The sequence below is a fragment of the Ostrea edulis genome, chromosome 9 (assembly GCF_947568905.1).
Source record: "Ostrea edulis chromosome 9, xbOstEdul1.1, whole genome shotgun sequence".
NCBI classification, from domain to species: domain Eukaryota; kingdom Metazoa; phylum Mollusca; class Bivalvia; order Ostreida; family Ostreidae; genus Ostrea; species Ostrea edulis.
Window position 1 is genome coordinate 28,613,450 of NC_079172.1, and position 13,201 is coordinate 28,626,650.

The 13,201-nt window shown below is 36.5% G+C and overlaps 1 protein-coding gene across 1 annotated transcript in view; it reads left to right on the forward strand.

The window, feature by feature from the left end:
* The window catches only part of LOC125672883 (uncharacterized), a 15,030-nt gene extending 13,390 nt beyond the window's left edge, over positions 1 to 1,640 (forward strand). Inside the window, exon 3 of the mRNA XM_048909101.2 lies at positions 1 to 1,640. This exon is cut by the window's left edge and continues 3,436 nt beyond it. The gene's annotated coding sequence lies outside the window, so the exon portion shown is untranslated.
* Positions 1,641 to 13,201: the final 11,561 nt, after the last annotated feature.

Below are 13,201 nucleotides of genomic sequence, written 5' to 3' on the forward strand. Positions count from 1 at the left end.
AAATTGCAAAAGTAAGACCATTGAAATGTCTAAAACTGCCCAAATTCAGGTATGAAACTCCTAATTTTAGCCCTAATTTTTTGTAATTTTAGCCCTAAAATTAATCCTTATTTTTGTCTGAGTGTGCTAGACAGCCTGATACAAATATATAGGGAAAATCTTCTGTTCAAGAACCACTGGTCTAGAAAAGTTCGCATAGATTTTCCTGAGCTGAGATTTACATAAAAGCTTCCTGATAAAGTGCAGATTCAAGTTTGTTCAAATCATGGCCCCCAAAGGTGGGTTGGGGACACAGTAGGGGATCAAAGTTTTACATAGAAATATATAGGGAAAATCTTTAAAAATCTTCTTCTCAAGAACCACTGAACCAGAAGAGCTGAGATTTACATAAAAGATTCCTAACATAGTGCGGATTCAAGTTTGTTCAAATCATGGCCTCCAGGAATGGGTTGGGGCCACAATAGGGGATCAAAGTTTTAAATAGAAATATATAGAGAAAATCTTTAAAAATCTTCTTCTCAAGAACCATTAGGCCAAAGAATTTGACATTTACATGAAAGCTTTCTGACATAGTGCAGATTCAAGTTTGTAAAAATCATGTCCTCCAGGGGTAGATTGGGGCCACAATAGGGACTAAGGTTTTACATGCAAATATATATGGAAAGTCTTCAGATAAGGGCCAAGGTGACTCAGGTGAGCGATGTGGCCCAATGGCCTCATGTTTGTTGGATAGTACATGTATCTTCTTACAACCACAGTAGTGGTACTTATTTGAGTGTTTTCTGTTGTGATATAAAGTACTATACGACTTGCTCCTTCAAGATAACCTATTCCAGTTGACAATGAAGTGCGTGTCAACTCTCGGGGGCTTCAGGCCTTTGATTAGCATATTGCTTTCCTTTGCCATAAAGGATCCACAATTATTATTTGTATTTTTTCAAAAGAGGTTGTTAACGCAAATCAATACTTACACATGCGTTTGGCAAATATATTGTTGGTATTGTTTACTATTCTTGTTAATCAGATTTGAAGTTTGATTGCATTTATCTGATTGAACAATACCAACTGCGATTGACTGTATGTATTGCAGATAATTTTGTTGACACTTTTCTTTCGATATGTGCTTGCGTGATTAAATAATCCATCAAGGTAAATTATCATATATAAATCAATGTGTATATTTCTTGTATTAAGGCTTAATTTCTCTTAGAGACAATACAAACGAAAGTATATCGATTACTGCTTTCTTATACAACTACTATACAGGTAGAACAAATCAGTTTTATAACGAATTCATTATATTTGAATTATGAATTTGTTATAAACGAATAGCAAATTCTGCTTACAGCGAATTTTTATAGTGTCCACAGAAATTCGTTAGATATCGGAGTTTTACTGTATATAGAAATATGTTAAACCATATAGAACAAAAGATTGCAGGCTGTTCATCAGCCCTAAAATTCTAAAGAAATCCTAATTATGTTCCCCAAGCAAGTGGCAAAAATTGTAGAATTTGTAGTTCAAAGTATTTTATAATTATCAGTTTATGAATTCATAACTTTTTACATGTCATGATGTTGCATTTAACATATTCTAAAATGTTCATGTACCAATAAAAGCATTAAAACATAGAAAACAAATGAGTATTCTATATTTTGGTATTGATTTGAATACAGAGTGTGTATATATACAGAGTGAAGTACAGAGTGTGTATATATACAGAGTGAAGTACAGAGGGTGTATATACAGAGTGAAGTACAGAGTGTGTATATACAGAGTGAAGTACAGAGTATGTATATATAAAGTGAAGTACAGAGTGTGTATATACAAAGTGAAGTACAGAGAGTGTATATATACAGAGTGAAGTACAGAGTGTGTATATACAGAGTGAAGTACAGAGACTGTATATATACAGAGTGAAGTACAGAGTGTGTATATACAAAGTGAAGTACAGAGAGTGTATATACAGAGTGAAGTACAGAGTGTGTATATACAGAGTGTGTATATATAGAGTGAAGTACAGATAGTGTGTATACAGAGTGAAGTACAGAGAGTGTATATATAGAGTGAAGTACAGAGTGTGCATATATTCAGAGTGAAGTACAGTGTATATACAGAGTAAAGTACAGAGAGTGTATATATACAGAGTGTGTAGATACAAAGTGAAGTACAGAGTGTGTATATACAGAGTGAAGTACAGTGTATATACATAGTGAAGTACAGAGAGTGTGTATATACAGAGTGAAGTACAGAGTGTGTATATACAAAGTGAAGGACAGAGAGTGTATATATACAGAGTGAAGTACAGAGTGTGTATATACAGAATGAAGAACAGAGACTGTATATATACAGAGTAAAGTACAGAGTGTGTATATACAAAGTGAAGTACAGAGAGTGTATATACAGAGTGAAGTACAGAGTGTGTATATACAGAGTGAAGTACAGAGTGTGTATATATATAGAGTGAAGTACAGAGTGTGTATATACAGAGTGTGTATATACCGAAGTATATATAGAGTGAAGTACAGAGAGTGTGTATACAGAGTGAAGTACAGAGAGTGTATATATAAAGTGAAGTACAGAGAGTGTATATATACAGAGTGAAGTACAGAGTGTGTATATACAGAGTGAAGTACAGAGCTGTATATATACAGAGTGAAGTACAGAGTGTGTATATACAAAGTGAAGTACAGAGAGTGTATATACAGAGTGAAGTACAGAGTGTGTATATACAGAGTGAAGTACAGAGTGTGTATATATACAGAGTAAAGTACAGAGTGCGTATATATACAGAGTGAAGCACTGATACAGAGAGTGTATATACAGAGTAAAGTAAAGAGTGTGTATCTATACAAAATGAAGTACAGAGTGAGTATATACAGAGTGAAGTACAGTGTATATACAGAGTGAAGTACGGATTGTGTATATACAGAGTGAAGTACAGAGAGTGTGTATATACAGAGTGAAGTACAGAGTGTGTATATACAGAGTGAAGTACAGAGTGTGTATATATACAGAGTGAAGTACTGATACAGAGAGTGTATATACAGAGTAAAGTAAAGAGTGTGTATCTATAGAGTGAAGTACAGCGAGTGTATATACAGAGTGAAGTACAGAGAGTGTACATACAGAGTGAAGTACAGAGAGTGTATATACAGAGTGAAGTACAGAGTGTGTATATACAGTGTGAAGTACAGAATGTGTATATATAGAGTGAAGTACAGAGTGTGTATATATAGAGTGAAGTACAGAGGATGTATATACAAAGTGAAATACAGAGAGTATATATAGAGTGAAGTACAGAGAGTGTATATATAGAGTGAAGTACAGAGTGTGTATATACAGAGTGAAGTAGAGAGAGTGTATATGCAGAGTGAAGTACAGAATGTGTATATACAAAAGTATATATAGACTGAAGTACAGAGTGTATATATAGAGTCAAGTACAGAGAGTGTATATACAGAGTGAAGTACAGATAATGTATATACAGAGTGAAGTACAGAGTGTGTATATACAGAGTGTATATATAGAGTGAAGTACAGAGAGTGTATATATAGAGTGAAGTACAGAGAGAGTGTATATACAGAGTGAAGTACAGAGAATGTATATACAAAGTGAAGTACAGAGTTTGTATATACTTTGAAGTACAGAGTGTGTATATACAGAGTGAAGTACAGAGTGTGTATATACAGAGTGAAGTACAGAGTGTGTATATATACAGAGTGAAGTACTGATACAGAGTGTATATACAGAGTAAAGTACAGAGTGTGTATATACAAAGTGAAGTACAGAGAGTGTATATACAGAGTGAAGTACAGAGTGTGTATATACAGAGTGAAGTACAGAGTGTGTATATATAGAGTGAAGTACAGAGAGTGTGTATACAGATTGAAGTACTGAGAGTGTATATATAGAGTGAAATACAGAGTGTGCATATATTCAGAGTGAAGTACAGTGTATATACAGAGTAAAGTATAGAGAGTGTATATATACAGAGTGAAGTACAGAGTGTGTAGATACAAAGTGAAGTACAGAGTGTGTATATACAGAGTGAAGTACAGTGTATATACATAGTGAAGTACAGAGAGTGTGTATATACAGAGTGAAGTACAGAGTGTGTATATACAAAGTGAAGTACAGAGAGTGTATATATACAGAGTGAAGTACAGAGTGTGTATATACAGAATGAAGAACAGAGACTGTATATATACAGAGTGAAGTACAGAGTGTGTATATACAAAGTGAAGTACAGAGAGTGTATATACAGAGTGAAGTACAGAGTGTGTATATACAGAGTGAAGTACAGAGTGTGTATATATAGAGTGAAGTACAGAGTGTGTATATACAGAGTGTGTATATACCGAAGTATGTATAGAGTGAAGTACAGAGAGTGTGTATACAGAGTGAAGTACAGAGAGTGTATATATAAAGTGAAGTACAGAGAGTGTATATATACAGAGTGAAGTACAGAGTGTGTATATACAGAGTGAAGTACAGAGCTGTATATATACAGAGTGAAGTACATAGTGTGTATATACAAAGTGAAGTACAGAGAGTGTATATACAGAGTGAAGTACAGAGTGTGTATATACAGAGTGAAGTACAGAGTGTGTATCTATACAGAGTGAAGTACAGAGTGTGTATATACAAAGTGAAGTACAGTGTATATACAGAGTGAAGTACAGAGAGTGTATATATACAGAGTGAAGTACAGAGAGTGTATATATACAGAGTAAAGTACAGAGTGTGTATATATACAGAGTGAAGTACTGATACAGAGAGTGTATATACAGAGTAAAGTAAAGAGTGTGTATCTATACAAAGTGAAGTACAGAGTGTGTATATACAGAGTGAAGTACAGTGTATATACAGAGTGAAGTACGGATTGTGTATATACAGAGTGAAGTACAGAGAGTGTATATACAGAGTGAAGTACAGAGTGTGTATATACAGAGTGAAGTACAGAGTGTGTATATATATACAGAGAGTGTATATACAGAGTGAAGTACAGATAATGTATATACAGAGTGAAGTACAGAGTGTGTATATACAGAGTGTATATATAGAGTGAAGTACAGAGAGTGTATATATAGAGTGAAGTACAGAGAGAGTGTATATACAGAGTGAAGTACAGAGAATGTATATACAAAGTGAAGTACAGAGTTTGTATATACTTTGAAGTACAGAGTGTGTATATACAGAGTGAAGTACAGAGTGTGTATATACAGAGTGAAGTACAGAGTGTGTATATATACAGAGTGAAGTACTGATACAGAGTGTATATACAGAGTAAAGTACAGAGTGTGTATCTATAGAGTGAAGTACAGCGAGTGTATATACAGAGTGAAGTACAGAGAGTGTATATACAGAGTGAAGTATAGAGAGTGTATATACAGAGTGAAGTACAGAGTGTGTATATACAGATTGAAGTACAGAGTGTATATACTGAGTGAAATACAGAGACTGTATATATATAGAGTGAAGTACAGAGTGTGTATATCCATAGTGAAGTACAGAGAGTGTATATATAGAGTGAAGTACAGAGTGTGTATATACAGAGTGAAGTACAGAGTGTGTATATACAAAGTGAAGTACAGAGTGTGTATATACAAAGTGAAGTACAGAGTGTGTATATACAGAGTGAAGTACAGAGTGTGTATATATAGAGTGAAGTACAGAGAGTGTATATTGTACAGTTGTCTATGTATTATTAATTGTTTATTATTGTTTGTGTACTGCTGTCATTGTATAATTGTCTCTGTATTATTAATTGTTTATTACTGTTGTTATTGTACAGTTGTCTCTGTATTGTTAATTGTTCATTACTGTTTGTGTACTGCTGTCATCGTACAGTTGTCTGAGTATTGCTAATTTTTTATTACTGTTTGTGTACTGTTGTCATTCTACATTTGTCTGTGCATTGTTAATTGTTTATTAGTGTTTGTGTACTGCTATCATTGTACTGTTTTCTGTGTATTGTTAATTAAGGCTTTCCACCTTTCTTTGGAAAGTCCTATTGATATTGTTCTGTTTGTTATTATTAGTGCTTTCCACCTTCCTATGGAAAACCCTATTGATATTGTTCTTTTTATTAGGGCTTTCCACCTTCCTGTGGAAAGTCCTATTGATATTATTCTGTTTATTATTATTTGTCTTCTTTTCTTTCCGCCGCGCGAAGCTTTTGACGTCTTAAGACTTATCGAAAATCAATGTAGACCATCCTTTTCGACATCTCGAAACATGCTCAGATTTGACCCTGTGTAACTGAACTTTGACCTTTAACGAACTTGGAGGACTCTACGCGAAAAACCCTTGTTATCGGTTCTTCTCGAAAACCGTGAATGATAGGAGCATCCGACCTTTTCCAGAACATAGAGGTGACTTGGTCCAATTGACATGGGAATTGAACCAAAGGATTCGAGGACCCTTTCAGGAAGTTAGTACCCCTCCTGTTTAACGGTTTCTGCGTAAGAAATTGTCGACTCCTAAAGCATTCGTCGTAGAGACACTGAACCCACTGGAACGGGTCGGGTGACCTTGACCTTGAAAAATAGGTCAAAGGTCAAGGTCATCCCAAAAGACCAGAAAATGGCACTTTTTATACCCTCTTTCCCGCTTCAGATAGCAGTGAAATACCACATGGGTCAGCATGGAATTCTGGACGGGTCTCCGTATCGTGAATGACAACTCTCAATTTGGACCCCTCTGCGAACTGTGGCGACGCGCGTTGAAAACCTTGTTATCGCTACTCCTCCAGAACCGAAAGTCGTAGAGACACGAAACTTTCGCTGAGGAGTTCCCAGTGAAACTCCCTTGCAGTGAGAAGTCAACCGAAGGGAACCGGATCCCCTTGAGCAGAGTTATTGCCCCTGCAAATCTCCGATATCGTTATTTAAGCTTCTAACTTGGACAGGAATAGACCTAGAGACACGGGAGCACTTGCCAGAAGACCGATGACCTTGACCTTCAAAATGAGGTCAAGGTCAAAGGTCAAGGTCACACACCTCCCGGTGCGAGTCCGTGGTGGTCCACAATACAACACAACAGGACTTGAGGTCTCTCGGCACGTCCTCCTAAAAGCACACTATATCCATGCACATTGACGCCTGTCCTACGTTCAAACACACATAAAAACAACAAGAAAACCCTTAAAATTCCTTTATTTATGGTCTTTGGATGTTACGGCCTTTAAACAATGGCTTTCGTGGCCCTAAGCAGTTTATAATTCACTTGGACTTGTTGGTTATTAAGCAAGTCAGTATGGTGTAGTGGTAGAGAGTCTGTCGCCATGATGGAAGTTAAGCAACATTCATCGTGACGAGTAGTTGGATGGGTGACCGTCGGAACTGTTTTTTTGTTTTTTGTTTTTTTTGTTTATTTTTAAGGATTTAGGCGTTGTCCGGTTAGGCGATAAAAGAAGTGAAGAAGTATTGAAGTTGAAAATGAATTTTCAAGAAAAAGCACTGAAAAGGTGGAAAGTCCTCTAATTGTTCGCGAACAATTAGGATTACTAGTTATTATTATTATTTGTCTTTTTTTATTTCCGCCACGAGAAGCTTTTGACGTCTTAAGACTTATCGAAAAACAATGTTGTCCATCCTATTCGATATCTTTAAAGAAGCTCAAATTTAACCCTACGTAATTGAACTTTGACCCTTAACGAACTTATGGGACTTTATGCCAAAACCCCTTGTAATCAATTCATCTCAAAAACCGTAAATGATAGGAGCATCCAACCTTTTTCTAGAACATAGAGGTGACTTAGTGCATTTGATATGGGCATTCAACAAAAGGATTCGATGACCCTTTAAGGAAGTTATTACCCCTCATGTTTTACGAGTTCTACGTAAGAAATGTTCTACCCCTAAAGTAGTAGTCGTAGAGACACCGAACCCACTGGAACGGATTGGGTGACCTTGACCTTGAAAATGAGTCAAGGTCAAAGGTCAAGATCATCCAAAAAGACCAGAAAATGGCACTTTTTATACCCTCTTTCCCGCTTCAGATAGCAGTGAAATACCATATGGGTCGGTATTCTCTTCTAAATTGGTTGTCATATTGTGAATTACAACTCTAAACTTTGACCCTTCTGCCAATTGTGGTGACTCGCGTTGAAAACCTTGTTATCGCTACTCCTACAGAACCAAAAGTCGCAGAGACACGAAACCTTCACTGATGAGTTTCCAGTGAAACTCCCTTGCAGTGAGAAATAGACCGAAGGGAAACGGAACCCCTTAAGCAGAGTTATTTTCCCTGCAAGTCTCCGATATCGTTATTTAAGCCTCTAACTTTGACATGAATATACATAGAGACACGGGACCACTTGCAAGAAGACCGATGACCTTGACCTTCAAAATGAGGTCAAGGTCACACACATCTCGGTGCGAGTCCGTGGTTGTCCACAATTCAACACAACATGACTTGCGGTCTCTCAGCACATCCTCCTAAAAACTCACTATATCCATGTACATTCACGCATGTCATACGTTCAAACACACATAAAAACGGCATTGAAACCCTTGAAATTCTTTTATTTATTGGCTTTCGATCCTACGGCCTTTAAACAATGGCTTCCGTGGCCATAAACAGTTTATAATTCACTTGTACCCCTTCGTTATTAAGCAAGTCAGCCTGGTGTTGTGGTAGAGAGTCTGTCGTCATGATGCAAGTGAAGCAGCATTCATCGCGACGAATAGTTGGACGGGTGACCGGCGGAACTGTTTTTTTTTTTTTTAAGGATTTAGGCGTTGTCCGGTTAGACGATAAAAGTGAAGAAGTATTGAAATGAAAATTGTCAGGAAAAAGCAATGAAAAGGTGGAAAGTCCTCTAATTGTTCGCGAACAATTAGGATTAATACTACTTTTTATATTCTGCCATCTTTTCTTTCCGCCAAAAAATAATTTGACATCTTTAGACTTATCGAAGAGTTTTCTAGCCCATCATATTCAACATCTCGAAACATGATCACATGTGACCCTGCGTAATTGACCTTTAACCTTTGTCGGAATTATTAGACTTTACGTTATCGCTACTCTTCTTTATTCGTAATAGATAGGAGCATGAAACCTTTGCTAAAACATAGAGGAGAATTAGTCAAATTCATATGGGCATTAATCAAAAGGATTCAATGACCCTTCAGGGAAGTTATTGCCCCTTATGTTTTACAATTTATTCGTAAATAATGTCCAAAATGAGAACGGTTTGTCGTATAGACACGGGACCAACTGGAATGGGATCGTTGACCTCTGACCTTGGAAATTATGTCAAGGTCAAAGGTCAAGGTAATCCGAAAAGACGAGAAAATAACACTTTTATACTCTTTTTTCTGCTTTTAAAGATAGCGTTGAAATATCATATCGGCAAGTATTGACTTCTTGATTGGCTCCGATTGTATGCATTTGAACTTTGACCCTTCGGTGAATTTCGGAGACTTGCATTGAAAACCTTTTTATCGATACTCGTACTTAACGGAAAGTCATAGAGACACAAAACCTTCGCTAATGAATCCACAGTAAAACCCTCTTGCATTGATAAATTAATCGAAGGGATACGAAAACCCTTAAGCATAGTTATTGCCCCTGAAAGTCTCCAATATCATTATCTAAGCCTCCAATTTCTCTATTAATATAGATAGAGACATGGGATCACTTGCATTAATACCAATGACCTTTGACCTTCAAAATGAGGTCAACGTCAAGTCTTTCATAGTATTTTTGGCATTCAGAAGCTAACCAAAGGGACCGTAGTTGAAAGCTGTTTAATTTTTCAAAATATCTTTAATGGTTATGAAGCTACAGTAGGTCCCCAAAGTGTCATTATAAAAGTCCCAAATGACACTTTTTTGGTTTTGGTCCTATTGGTCAGGTGTTAGGTCAATAACGCTGTGGTTAGGTAGACCACTTCCTGTAGATATTTCACCTCACGGAACGTAAATGAACAGCGTTTAAATTTTCAAAATATCTTTAATAATTATCAAGGTACAAGAGGTCCCCAAAAGTGTCATTTTAACCCCAACTTTTAGGGGGTGGTCAAATTTTTGTTAAAGGGTCGGAGAAAACCTTTGAGGCGCTAACCCCTTAAAATGCATCAAAATAAAGTTGTCCACCAAAATTCATCGAAATCCACCTGTTAGTAAGCATTTCCTGAGGGTAGACCAAATGAAGTTTGAGGTGAGGACAACAATATCTTGCGAAAATGTACCCCTGTTAGAGAACTTTATTTCCCGACAATACCGAGCTTTTTCAATCGCTGGGGGTTAGGCGGCGGTTAAATATAGGTTACCGGACGGTTAGGTTGTCCACTCCACCCCACAAGATTCATCCCTATCCCCTTGTAAATAAAGAAAAGTCCCCAATAACAAGGCATTTGGTGTACTCCCCAAAAAGTATCTATTAAGACAAAATTCTTAGTTGTAACACTTGATCTAACCTAATTTGACGTCAATAACCATAACCCCGCCGTCAGATCCGTCGTAAACCCAGGTTACCCCACCGTGTGCCTACCCCCACCCCGCAATGAACAATGACATAGCAAGTAATTTTTAACATATTCAAAAATACAAATTTAAAAAATTGATTCAAGAACAGAAATGACTGGGTAATTTTGAAATATGTTAATATATCATAGAAACAGCAGTAGAAAACAAACTGGAAATTAACATATTAAATGTAGAATCCCCCCCCCACCTCCCCCCCTCCCCCCCCCCAAAAAAAAACCCACAACAACATCAGAAGCATTTTTAAAATGTCACATGTATATCTTCAATATTTTATAACATCTATAATGTACAGGGTCTGAACAATGTAAGTAAAAGCTGTGAGAGGAGTTGATTATACAAAGTAGGTATCATGCTTAAAAAATGATGAAATTCAACTACATCATGCACATGTAAATATTTTAAAGAATGTCTGATCACTTCCAAAAAGATACATGTACATCTACAATGCTTTCATAACAGCTGTACAAGGTCTGAAGGATGTTAAATAAATGCTGTAAGAGGAGTTGATTACAAAATAGGTACCTCTATTCAAGACATGCTTCAAAATGTAAAATAGGTACTGTCTCTCTCCAAAAAAAAAACAACCTCCAAAAGACAACAAACAACTAAACAAAAAAAAACAACAACAGCAAAAAAACACACCAAAAAACAAAAAAAAAAACAAAAAACGGAGCAGACCGTTTCCGCCCCCGAAGAACATACTCCACCTCTCCTATGGTATGTCTCCTATTTCCTAAGATGAGAATGAACAATTTAACTATCTGTGAAGAAAATGATCAATACATAATGTAAGAAGCCTTGAGATGAATGCTTATATTTTTCTGGCCTTGATTCATTCATACTATTAAAACCTTGATATCAATTTTTACCCTGTCTGTTGCCTTCGTGAAGTGCTCACTCTATCTGCAATCCTCTTCAGATATCCTTTTGGATCTATTCCCCTTACACGTGAGATGATCGCTCTCCCCTCTGGCGTCATCTGCAGGACCCGGTCACATGCTCCACTAGTTATAGGGAGATCTGGATCTGCAAAAATCATATGATGATTTGACTCATTTATCACTTCAAGTCAATTGAAGTTGTCGTCAGCTAATTGAGGATGAACTTGGCTTCCTCCTCCAAGAATAGCCACCTACCGTGAGCGTGAATGCTTGATGGTAACTGACTAGATACAGTGATGCTTGACCGCACCGGAGTCGGTGGTTCCAGCGTCAGTTCATCGATGGATGCCGTCGCAGTCTGGAATAGATAAATGTGATCTAAGGCTAATTTGTTCATCTTGAATTATTTGTATACATGATTTTAAGACAAAAATTGTTTATTAGTGCAATACCAAGGAGAGGGTTTTATCGTCCTCTTCAACCTCTTCGATGATCGGGCCGGATGGACCTTGCCTGTCTTCCAGTGCCTCTGCCTAATGGTATTACAAATACTACTTTCAAGGAGTTGTTTTTTTCCTGAATTATTGAAAATTCCTGCCACATCTAGTACCTAAATTAAGCTAATGTATAGCTCTCCTGTGGTCGCTTTATTCCTCATCACGTTAACCGTGGTTGCAGTGGCCTTCCATAGCCGAGTACCAGAAATTGGTTTTTCAACCCTGCCTGCCTACATATTGATTAGATTAAAAAGGAATACGGCGGCGGTGTCCATGTCCAGTGCAGCGGTGAAACATTGCAGTTTCCTGCGCAGGTCCAGGGACACTTGACGTATTGTAAATTGTTTACTACTGTTTGGGTACTGCTGTTTTTGTAGAGTTGTCAGTGTATTGTTAATTATTTATTACTGTTTGTGTACTGTTGTCATTGTACAGTTGTCTGTGTATTGTTAATTATTTTTACTGTCTGTGTACTGATGTCATTGTACTGTTGTTTGTGTATTGTTAATTGTCTTTTACTGTTTGTGTACTGTTGTCATTGTACAGTTGTCTGTGTATTATTAATTATTTATTACTGTTTGTGTACTGTTGTCATTGTACAGTTGTATGTGTATTGTGAATAGTTATTTTACCGTTTGTGTATTGTACAGTTGTCTTCGTACTGTTAAGTGTTTATTACTGTTTGTGTTCTGCTATCATTGTGCTGTTGTCTGTGTATTGTTAATTGTTTATTAATGTTTATGGACGTCTGTCATTCTACTGTTGTTTGTGTATTGTTATTTGTTTTTTACTGTCTGTGTACTGATGTCATTGTACAGTTGTCTGTGTATTGTTAATTGTTTATTACTGTTTGTGTACTTCTGTCATTGTACTGTTGTCTGTGTATTGTTAATTATTTTTACTGTCTGTGTACTGATGTCATTGTATAGTTGTCTGTGTATTGTTAATTGTTTAATACTGTTTGTGTACTTCTGTCATTGTACTGTTGTCTGTGTATTGTTAATTATTTTTACTGTCTGTGTACCGATGTCATTGTACAGTTGTATGTGTATTGTTAATTGTTTAATACTGTTTGTGTACTGCTGTCATTCTACAGTTTTGTGTATTGTTATTTGTTTCTTATGGTTTGGGTACTGCTGTCATTGTACTGTTGTCTGTGTATTATTAATTGTTTATCACTGTTTGTATACTGCTGTCATTGTACTGTTATCTGTGTATTGTTAATTGTTTATCACTGTTTGTATACTGCTGTCATTGTACTGTTATCTGTGTATTGTTAATTGTTTATCACTGTTTGTATACTGCTGTCATTGTACTGTTATCT